Source organism: Microtus oregoni, unplaced genomic scaffold (genome assembly GCF_018167655.1).
Source record: "Microtus oregoni isolate MIOR12 unplaced genomic scaffold, Mior012 000058F_ref0000040, whole genome shotgun sequence".
Taxonomy (NCBI): domain Eukaryota; kingdom Metazoa; phylum Chordata; class Mammalia; order Rodentia; family Cricetidae; genus Microtus; species Microtus oregoni.
The window spans coordinates 8,090,417-8,102,484 of record NW_024543834.1 but is presented as its reverse complement, the minus strand read 5'-3'; positions in this window follow the sequence as shown (position 1 = coordinate 8,102,484).

Here is a 12,068-nt window from a genome sequence, read left to right as displayed (position 1 = left end):
TATTAATAGAGTTCATGGGCAGTTAACTGCAATAAAAGGAGGAAATGAAGTTTATAGTGCAAGGCTCTGGGGATTACAGCCTTCCCTGCCCCTGAGCACATTCATATCCCAGAATGTGACTCGAAGAGAAAGAAGCAGAAAAGAAACACAGGAGGGAATAGAAAGATTGAAGTCCAGGCGGGTATGTTCCTTTCACTCCATGCAGGGACTTATGTGCCTTATTAGACTGAGCTTCAGCAAGCCTTCACTTCTTCCTGCCATTCAGTGCTTGTGCATCAGCTGGTACTGGAAAAAAACCAGGTATGCAGCAAGACTCATAGATGATAAAGCATCATTAGTATCTAACGCGTGTCATCATTTTCCTAGAAATGTGATTTTTTGCTGGGTTTATGTTTCCAACTGGCACGCTTATGTTCAAATTAAAAGAAGATTCACAGATGATGTTCTGGGATGAGACTGAGAAGACATGCACTTTCCTCCACTCTTTACTGACCAATCTCTCCAAAAAATCATGCCTCCTCTTTGACACATGGTGTACACACATACATTCATACCAAACATATGTGTACATAAAATAAAACACATACATACACACAGACACACACACATAAGAAATCATATCCTTTCTATTCTACCATGTTAGGTAAGTACATTAGTGGAGAAGAGACATGAAGGAAATATGGGGAGAAGAAGACATTGTGCCTTGGGTCTTGCCCTGTCCTTGCAGTTGAAGGCATTAGGGAACATACAACTTCTCAATGATAGAATTAGAAAGGTTAAGGAACCTTTTTGTTCCTTGCTAATTCAACACAATGTTCCTTGGGGTACGGGGCAAGAGACAGTGATTTGGAAATAATCCATAGCCCAAGTTTGCAGGCTCACCTAATGGAACAGTGGTTTATCTGGAAGTTCGGCAGAGATGAGGTGTCTTGTTCTTTTATGCACATATTTTAATGCAAATTTGACCTTTATCCAGGGACTTCTTAGAAAACAGCACTAAGTAATGAAAATTCAATGCAAGGTTCAGAGATTAGAGAATCAACAGCCACTGCACGCTAAGATGATCATGAACGGTAGCAAGAAAGGTAGAATATCATTCAATGAGTGGACTGGAGACTGAAGAAGCGGGGGCATTCTAGGCTGAGAAAGGTTTGGGGAAAGGCACTGGGGTGTGAAAATCCAAGGTATGAGTTATGGTTCCTAGGCAACAAGTTGTGGGAGTGAAGGAAAGAAGGAAAAGGCATGAGAAGAAATGGGGCTGTCTGAAGACTTCAGGTGTGGATGCCAAGAGCATGGGCCAAGGAGGTTACCTAGGGCAATCTTCAGGATCATGCTTTAGGTTGGTGTATGGTAACCTTTTTATTTTTACTCAGAATATAAAAACCCTGTGATGGATGAGGACCCTACAGGCTTTTCTAGCCTTCTCTGGAACTCTTGTACCTAATATTTCACTTTCTCATTCCAGCTATTAAAGGGCTTCATTGAAGTCCTTTTTTCCATTGCCTCATTCACAGTCTCTGACAGCAGAAGAGGATCATTATTTTAAGAGAGCATCCATGGAAAGGACCTGGAATAGATGACACCCCAAGGACCCACTCCGCTGAACTTGCAGGACTACTAGGTACCCAAGGTGCAGAATCACCGTACTCAAGCACAAATATTCAGGGCCCGCCATCTACCCCACTTAAAAAGCACAGTGGAGCTCAGGCCTTTGTGCACTTGTCTTATGAACCAGTGGCTAGACTAGCGACCAGGTAGTGTGGTTGGATTCTGAGCACCTTTGCCACAGGGAGATGAGAAACATGTTCCTCCCCAGGTAGACTTGCTCCCTTCTCACCTCCTGATCTTGTCTGCTGGGCTGAGATACTCTCCTGTGTTTTCTCTCATAATGAAAACTCCTACCTCATTTAACATCAGAGGTCCCCTGGCACCACAACACCACTGAATACTTCTCTCACTTCCCTGGGTCTCGATCTCGGGCTCTCTTTTGCTAGATGCTGCGTAGATTGCTTTCTAGGCTACATCTTCCAAAAGCTGTAGCCTCACAGCCATTTTCTTAGGGCCCCATATGCTGCGTGCTCCCATCTCCCAGGCACCACACATTTCTTTCCCGGACTCTGATTTCTTGCTTTTGGCTTTGGAGTCTTTGGCTTTTGAACTACGGTGGCCTCCATAGAGATACCAGAAAACATTTGCTATCATGAAGTCCTCATTACAGTCTCATTAAAAATATTTTGGAGACAGGATCCCATGAACCTAGTTCATCTTCTTTATGAGAATTATTTGTTAATTACTTGATAAAATTTGGGGATTACAATCAATCTTTGAGGATCTTGAGAACACTGAGAAATGGAAGGAAATATGTGGGGTTTGTTTGTTCTTTTGTGTGATTGTTTTAAAAAAAAGCCATCATTTACACAAAAGTTGTTTTAGGAATTGTGCACACTTTGTGCCTTCTCTTATCTTTGTCCCGTTCCTGGCCAGAGGCAATTTGATTTCTAGAGAGAACAAACATGTTCGATGCAGCAAATCTACAGGCTCCACAACCCTTTCCTGGAGTTGTTAACTTGTCAGGTTTAAGAGGAGCTATCGACTGGTACACAAGAAATATGAGAAGAATTTAGAACTGTCCTTATATACTGCTCCATAACTCTGAGAAGCTTGGGATGCATGTTAAATATTGGAGAGTCAGCTCTATGTAAGGCACCTGAATCCCCATCATAGGTAGAGTCTTACAGGTCTACTTCTGTAGAGAATGTTCTGGCCAAGGCCAGGCTCAGACACAGTGAAGGAGACCATCTTTGATGAGAGCTCATACTGGAAGGAGATGACACCCGTAAGTATAAACAACTCAGGTCTGGTCTTCATAGTAGAAGTGAAGCAAAGAGTTCACACTTTCCATTCTTTGGCAGATCCCTTTAAGCAATTCAAACCTCTGGGTGGTTATGCTCAAGTTCCGGATGCCTTATAGGAAGCCCACAAGGGAGACAAGGGAGATACTTGCATGCTGGATAGGATGCATGCAAGTATTTTCTAAGAGAGAGGACCTTGGTTTCTCTTATTTGGAACCAAGGAAGACTGGACTGACTTTGAGGATCACAGTGACAGAGGGTTTTGAGCAGCAGAAGGTCAATATCATACTGGTCCAGCCGCAGGCAGGTTTAGGTTCTAATCTTTTCATTCAGAACTCTGGAACCACAAGGCAATTTCATTCATTCTCTTTTGCTCTGATATCCTATCAACTAAACAGGTACAACAAATATTGTGAAACTTAAGAAGCCATCAGAATTTAATGTGAACTTATTTTCAAAATATCCAGACAGAATTTGTTGTGGAACAAGTACTCATTACAGAGAAGGGATTTCAGCCAACTCTAAGGCAGGCTATTGGCATTACTTCATCAGTGTCTCTACTGGAAGGACTCTAAGGGATGGTCTCTTTAGTTTTAGGGAAAATGTGTCAGGAATTATCTTAACAGAAGCCTTCCTCTCTTTTCTTGCTCGTTTTCCTTTTCTCCCCCCTCATACCCCTCCCCCTCTCCTCCCATCTCTCTTCCTCCTTCTTCTCACCCCACCTCAGGTTCTCCTGCAGCTCAGCCTGGTTTGCAACTTTCTATGTGGTCCAGTCTAACCTTGACCTTCTGATCCTCCTGCCTCTGCCTCTGGCGAGTGCTGAGATGAGAAGCAGCAGCAGAGGACCTTGTTCTGTGGAAGCTCCAGCAGCGATGAGAGAAGTTGCAGCTTCAGAGCCTGGAGAAGAGCAGACGTTTGAATGGATATCCCATTTGTCTTTGGTAGACCTTCCCTACACGCATCTCCATACATGTGTTTGTGGGCATTCAGATACAATTTCGCACACACTTGCAGATGCATGCACACAGGCCCACGCAGGGCTCCTGGCTTCACTCCAAGTCACATTCATAGCCACCTCTCCACTGTTCTTAAACTGTTGTGCTTTCTGAAAGGAGAAGAAACGGATGTTCAATCTTGTTGAGTTCTAACTCATCAAAACGGCTCTGCTTACCCCCTGCACGACTTTACAAGGCATTTCGGGCATTTTTTCATGGGAATGGAAATCATATTTTACCAGTAATAAATTGGGATCTAACCCCACAAGACTGTAGCTCAATTTCAAGCTCAGAACCCAGGAGGTCAGAGTGGTCCTATCAAAGAAAATCACCAACTCCCATCCCTCGGAAAGCAAAACACACTCTGGGGGTAGGGGAGGAGGCTAAAACCAGAGCACAGCAGGTTCTAATATTTTCCCACTTGACTCTCCTTAATTACTGTTGACTAGCTTAACGAAGCAATTAAGGGGCTTATTTGCTTTTTTAAATCACATGTGAAATTCAAGAAACCTTGAAATACAAGAAATATTTGTCCCCAAGATCTTACCCCACAAGGGATATCAGTTTGACTGTTCTCCAACCACTAGAAAGGAGGACAACCAACCCTGCTCTCCACGTGAGGCCCGAGCAAAACAGAACTCAGTAGCCAGCTGCATTTGCATCTTGGATGCTCAGCTAAAACCCCAGCCAAAAACAATAGCAGTGACTCTTTTTTAACTCACAACTTCAAGAAGGCTGAGGACACTGGCACCTAGCACTGGAAGTTATGTGCTAGCAAGTGCGCCACCCGTGTTTCTGAGTGTTATTTCCACTTAAATCATCTTAGGTCTCCCCCTCTTGTCATTCTCATGAGAGTGAGCAGAGAGGGAGTCAGAGGTGATGACTCAAGTTCACTCTTCCAGCAGTGGGAACTAAAGGTCTTCTCTCACCACAACACCTGGCTCTTCTGTGATACTGTCTTCCCCGTGAAAATCTTTGACCATGACAATTATAGCTAACATACACTGAAGACTACTAAATAATTACACTTATTAAGTATGTTTGCACTGTTATTCAAATAGTATATCAATGTAAACATGTTTTGAATGGCATAGAGAAACAGAGCCCTGCTAAATATAGGCTACTTTTAGCAACTTCATGGTTGATTTATTTTTATAATTTATATGTATTCCTTAGAGTTTATATAATTTTGTAAGCATAATTATTGCCCCACCATTTGTCTTAATTTGTATATTGAAATGAAATACACACACAATTGTATAACTTACAGAAACACAAATTGAAGACAAATATATGTGAACACAATGCAAAAACATGCTACATGATATAATATGATACAAATAATTTGTAATATAAACTATAGAATGTCATATAAGAAAGCAGTATCATCTAATATAGTGAGATACACAGTTTAATATAGTACATAATTTATGATATATGATGACAATTATATCACAAATCTCTATATATATATCTGTTTATACAAGTGTCATATAGTGACATACAGTATTATTATAGTAAATAATATTCAGTAGGTAGTATCCTATATTAAAGTGAAAAACGATATATTATTTGGGCTCAGGGGGTGACTGAGTAGATAAGAGTACTTGACCTAACAACGTGTGAAGACTTTAGTTCGAATTCCAAGCACCCTTATATAAACCATTGCATGAATATGTGTATCTACAACCTCAACTTCAGGGGTGGAGTTAGGTGGATTCGGAGAGCTCACTAGCCAGCCACCTTTACTGAACTGACAAGTTCCTGGCTCAGTGAAAAGATACTGTCTCAATACTCGACTTCCTGCTCTAGCCTCTGCATGTACATGCATGGGCATATACATCTGCACACTCACATGCATGTGCCATGCCCACATGTACCACATATACATATGTCCCCCAATACATAAATGAAATAAAGAATAAATATATATAAATACAATAATGTATTGTTATCTAGTAGGACAATTTAGAAATTGGACTATACACACTACAATGGTTTCAATACTGGAAAGTGAATATTTGTTGGTTGCCATTTCTTTGGGAATAGTGCAGGGTTTTATGTCACCCCTTCTAGACCTAATAAACCTGCAAAGTAGTTTTTATCTTTGGAAAAACAATAGAGCCCAAAGCCACATAAACAGTTTTCCCCTTTAGAAACACAGAGCTACCAAAAGAGCCATGAATTAATCTGGTTGTTTCTAATTTAATAATAATAAAGCCTTGGGCTGGGGAGATGTCTGAGAGGTTAGGAACACCATCTGCTCTTTCAGAGGACCTGACTTTATTTCCCAATGTCCACGTGGTGCCTGATAACTCCAGTGACAGAGGGTCTGATTCTTACAAGTACTTCCTGTGCACATGCTGAATATTCATACATTCAGTCAAAACACATGTACACATAAAATAAAACACGAAAATATCATAGCCCTTTGAATTCCTTCGAGAAAGATAAGTAGGTTGATGGAGAAGAGAAATTGAAGAAACAGAGAAGAAGAAGTTATTGTTTTAGGGCTTGCCCTGTCCTTGTAGTTGAAGGCATTATAGAACATACAGCTTCTCAGTGATGGAGTTAGAAAGGCTAAGGAACCCCGCACTGGATCCAAGCCTACCATTTTTTTGGTCTTTTCCTAATTCAACACACTGTTCCTTGGGGTACAGGGTAATAGGCAGTGATTTGGAATGACAACTCACAGCACATGTCCTGATGCAGCCACATGCAGACTGGATGCCGGAATCCCTGAGTGCAACACCCTTGTGACCAAAGTTCATATGATCAAGGCATTCTCTTGGATTCAGTCTATTTTCTCTTTGACTCTATGATTGCAGCTTAAATTCTTGATAGTGGAAAGACTGCTGTAAACAAGACAGATGGGGAGGAGGTGCCAGATGGGCACTCGGTCAACAGTGCCAACAGTGGGAAAAAGCATGCGCGTCCATGGAGATCTCTTAACTATTTACCAAAGAGGGGGGATTGTTTATTTTCAAGGTATCTCCCAAAGAATCCATTTACAAGCTCCATTTATGACTTCAAACAAGCTATCTGGCAGAGACATGGCAGCAGAGATAAGGAGAGGACTAATGAATACTCTTGCAACATGTTTCAACACCCGGATCTATGACTACCCAAGTTTTGTTCCTAACCACCAAAATTTATTTTAAAATACAAACATGCTTTTAAGTATCTTTTAAAATGCAGCTAATAGTTTTATCTTGTTCCTGGCACCATTTCCTCTGCTTGATGGGGTTATAAATAGGGTACTCCACTTGGCAAGAGTCTTGCCTGTGGCATTGCTGCAATGGTTCTATAGTTATTCTAACAAAACAGTGCATAACTGGCATTTTTCCCCTCCAACTTTCCTAACATTTACACTGCCATCTGCATACTTTTCCTTTGACTTCACTCTGAAAATCGAATGCTCTTCTGATACATGCCAGAGACTTGGCTACTAGGATATTTGGTGGGGGGTGGGGAAGAGAAAGAAGAGAATGAGCAACCTTGTCTCATTTTCTGATGTTTAGACATTTAATACATGCAACCCTACAGCCATTCGGAAGCAGTGTTGAAGCTGGCTATCTTGGAGGACAATTCTGGATGAGGGAAAAATTCTTTGTTAATGTACCAATATTAATAACAGTATTGCTTTCTTGGGGTTTATATAGTTAATTTACTAATTCAAATAAACCTATAGAGACATGTGCCAATGGCATGACATGTATATAGTGTGTGTGTGTTCATGTGTATGTGTGCACAAAAAGTTGATGAATTTTACAAGCACAAGTGATTAAGTTACAATTGAAGCTCTAGAGAATACAAATTTTCATCGTTAATGTTTCAAATAAGTGTTAGATAATGTACATGCTTGTGTAAGTGGATGAAGATGGTAGCAACAAGTCACTAAAGTTCAGAGAAAAAAGACACAAGCATACAAATATCCTTAAGTCTTTCTTTGAGATGTATGAGGCCTCTCCAACCATAGCCTATATTCACCCTCTCTTCTGGTTTAAAAAGTAATGAAACAAAGTTTAGGCACTACTTTTGGGTTTTGCTTGTTTGTTTGGGTGGTTTTGATTGGTTTGGTTAATGGCAAAGAGATTTGAAAAGTGAGACATTTGAGCAGGCAGAATGCAGATAGAATGTATCTGTGAAATCAGATAAAATTGGTACACCATTATCACACGGTCACTCAAAGCATTATAATTGGATGTCAAAAAAAGTCTAAATACTCATGGATTATTTTTGACTCTCTGTATGTTCTGTTCCTGCTCTTGCATCCTTAAGTTAAGGGGGTAGGACTAGGTTAGCATCCTGTGTGATAATCCATCCATTCCCAGGGTTTCTCTCGATGCGTATTCACCATTACAGAAACAATCTAGAACTCATTTGTGAAGCCCTGTTGGGGGTGCAAAAGAAATTAGGTGTGGTGGTGGTAGTGGTGGTGGTGGTGGTGGTGGTGGTGGTGGTGTGTGTGTGTGTGTATCATTGTTGTTCTTATTGTGTTCTTTTTTCTTTCAAAGTATTTTAGGAAGCATTTACCAAGTAGAGCTTGTTTACTGCTTGTCCTTTTGACATTTTAATATGCTATCCTTGTGAATTTAACTCATTATGGTCTGAAGAAGTCAGAGTTTGTATCTTTGTTCTGATATTACTTTAAGGCACAGAAGGAAATTGGTAATTGAATAAAAAGAAGCAAAATTAAGAATATAGTATCTTATGGGTTTTATCTAATACAGTCAATGGGTTTGATGAACTGTTTTGATTTTGTAAGTTCTGAGTTCTTTAAAGACTAAGAAAATTTGACTGATGAGGAGGAAAAGAGAAGAGAGAAGAATGAGAGAAGAGGAAGTGAGGGAGAAGAAGACAGAGAGAGAGGAGGAGGGAGGGAGGGAGAGAGATTTTTTCCCAAGACTTATCTGGTTAAGTGCACTATATTTAAATGGATGAATATACTTAACCTCCAACTATTGTTATTTCCATAAATTTTAAGTATTTAGTGTGAGTATTAGATAGTACAACAAGACAAAGGTTTATAAAAATATACCCGTATGTATAACATATGTGAAGAAGAGATGAAATGAGGTTATTCTTGGAGGTAAAGGAGAAAAGGAAAGAGGTAAAAGAATTGGAAATTGGGATCAAAGATGACCTCAAGATTGTGATTCCCTAAATCTATAAAGATGAGTGTTTAAAAGATAATCAATGGCTCACTTTCATTTGCATGAGAAGGGTTTGTTTCCCAACAAATTTGTGAGCTCTCAATGTGAAGATGATATCCACTCTTATATTTTAACTATGCCTCATCTTCACATATGTTATACACTCAGTGATCTCTTTGTCGATGTTGTCCAAAGTGGTAGCCTCTGGCTGCATATGGCCTTTAACTTTCAATTAAAATTAAATTACATTAAGCCTTCAGGTAATTATTTGGATCTATCAATATTTTAAGTTCTCCATAGTCAGTCATGCACAGCCAATGGCTGTTCTACTTAGTTATGCTAATTATGACATACTTTCCTTATCTCAAAAATTCTGCTAGATAGAGCAGACTTTGATGAAAAGCTTGTGTCCCAGGCTCATTCTTCAAGAATCTACCATTAATTCTTCACTGTATATACCCTGGATTTGTTGACTATAGTTAGTTTGTTATTTCTTCAGCTGGGGAACCCTTGAATGTCACTGTCATTTAAGATTTACAATGTTTTATTCTTTTCCCCTAAAACTGTATTTCATATCTGTTCATCTAGAATTCTGATGCCTCTGGAACCTTAGGCAACACACTGTACCCCAGCCACACATCACTTTTGACCCTGGTGTAGCGTGCTTCCTACCAGTATCTTCATTTTCAGTCCCCCTGGCAGCCTATACTTTTGTAGATGTGTGCAGATTATTGTTTTATACTTTATGAGCTCTGGGTATTTTGTTGCTTGTTTTTGTCTTGTTTTATTTCATTCTGTCCAAGGTTAGAAGATATTATATGCAGGATGAAAAGGGTATATGTAACATATTTTGAAGGAAGTGAAGAAATATTATTAGCTATCTATTCTATAAAAGAAGAAGAAAGATGGCCCACATACTAGTTAAAATCCTATATGTTGAGTCTGCTTTTGCTGCAAAGCTTCAACAAACTGAATGCATAGCTTATCATTATTAACCTCAAGTTTCTTTGCTGATGAATCACAAATACTTATGCTCATTTCACAGGCTGTTGTAAATGTCACACAAGGCTATGTGATTGTGGGATTTTTTTTGTACCTATATATGATAAAGAGAATTCAAGCTGCCATGTGGTCATGGCATGGCCGATGTAATCATGAACACAAACCCGCTATGAGGACCTGCATAAGACCAGAAAAACATATCAGATATGAATATAGGAGGGGAACTAGTTGAGAAAAGAAGGGGTTAGTAGGAGTTCAAGGTGGTGAGAGTGATCAATGAGATATAAATATGTTTCACTATATGTGAATGACATTGTTAAAATTAAATTTAAATTATAAAAGACAGAAGTCTAAATACACATGTTAAGATGGTGATTATTGTTAGAGTCCAAAAGAAAAAAATGTACAATAGAGAGAAACACATGGCCCTCATACCCTCACAAACACACTTTCTTCTGACAAAGTTCCAGTCGGCTCCTTGTGAGTTATCCACAGGATTCTCTTTTTATCTAACAGAAATATTTATGTATCTATATGCCTCTATAATATTTTTGCATCCCACCCCTTTGGAACATAGTCATGGCTGTTGAATGTTTACTTTTTTAGGCATTCCTTCTTCCTTTGAAGAAATCCACACAAGAAAGAGCAGAATGTTGACAGGATTTCTAGAACATGATTTACAGATATGATTTCTGAAAACCAAGTGGACAACGACCAAATCCTACATCAAATAACATCTTTAAAGCAGCCTTTTGTGTCTGGCCCAAGAAAGATGAGTCAAGATGGGAAAGCCACAAATGCTTTAAAAGTAAAATTCACCCAAATCTGCTCCCCCAGAGTTGTCCATGTTGTTGAAGATGCTTTAGGGATATCTCTAAATAAATTTTAAAAGGTGATCATTTTATAAATCTTACAGTAATACTATTAAGTGCAACTCAAATTTTATATTGAAATAGATGCAAAGTTACATTGAGAGCTAACAGAATTTGAAATCCTGGTGAATCTTGGAACAGGAAAATATGTTTTGTGTGTAGTTTAAAAGATGAAACTTGAGGAATCAGGAAATGTAAGAATGGCAGATATAGAGAAATGTCATCTGGAGGGAGGACAAGACTCACTTGCCATTGGGGTTGTAAAGTTGTAACCCTTCTGCCAGTGGATTCTGAAGCAGCAGGAAGGGGAGCCTGCGGCAAGGGGAATCAAAAGGCTCAAGTCTAGGGCCAATTCCACTATTTACTTGGTGACAAGACTTAGAACATGTCACAGAAGATTTATGACTCTCAGCTTCTTCAGACTGAAAAGAGAGAAAATATTGCTCACTTCATAAATTTGTTTCTTCTTGAGAAAATTAACTAAGACAAAATGGACTTCTTCCTTGAATACAGTACTTGCTATCAAAGAGTTACCCTCTCTCCTCCTAGAAGCACATTGCTTTGGGAAGCAGAAATTTTATAATATTCATTCAGTATGTTTATGATATGTTCTTAGTATGACACACATTTTAGAAATTGGGATACTATTTTATACAATGGTAGTGAATGAAAAGAAACAATTCCCATAGATGCTGTTTGACATTTTAAATATGTTTTATCCCTTTATTTATTAATTTGTTCATTCCTTTAATTTCTGGCTATTAAATTGTAAATGACCCCTCCACTAACTAGAAATCTTATCAATACAAAGAGCTGAATTTTTTATTGCACATCACAGGAAAGCTCTTCCTAGATAGAAGAGTGATTATTGAGACTTTTTATTTAAGAAGTCACATTAAACATGTACTTTAAGAATGAATGGAAGAACTTTTTCCAAGCAAATATTTCAGAGTTTTACTTATAAGGTTACTTATGACTGGAATCTCACTCCCATGGCTGGGGTCAGAGAAGATGGGCACACAGGTGTCTGCCTATTTGCACAGGCATGAAAAAAGCCATGTGAAATGAGCTTCAGCCTTTTAAGTTACTGTCTTTCCCTTTATAATAATAATCTCTTCAATTTTACAAGGTCTATATTATTTTTAGGTAAGAAAACACTGTAGGGTTCATGTTTTATTGTTCCTTAGAGTT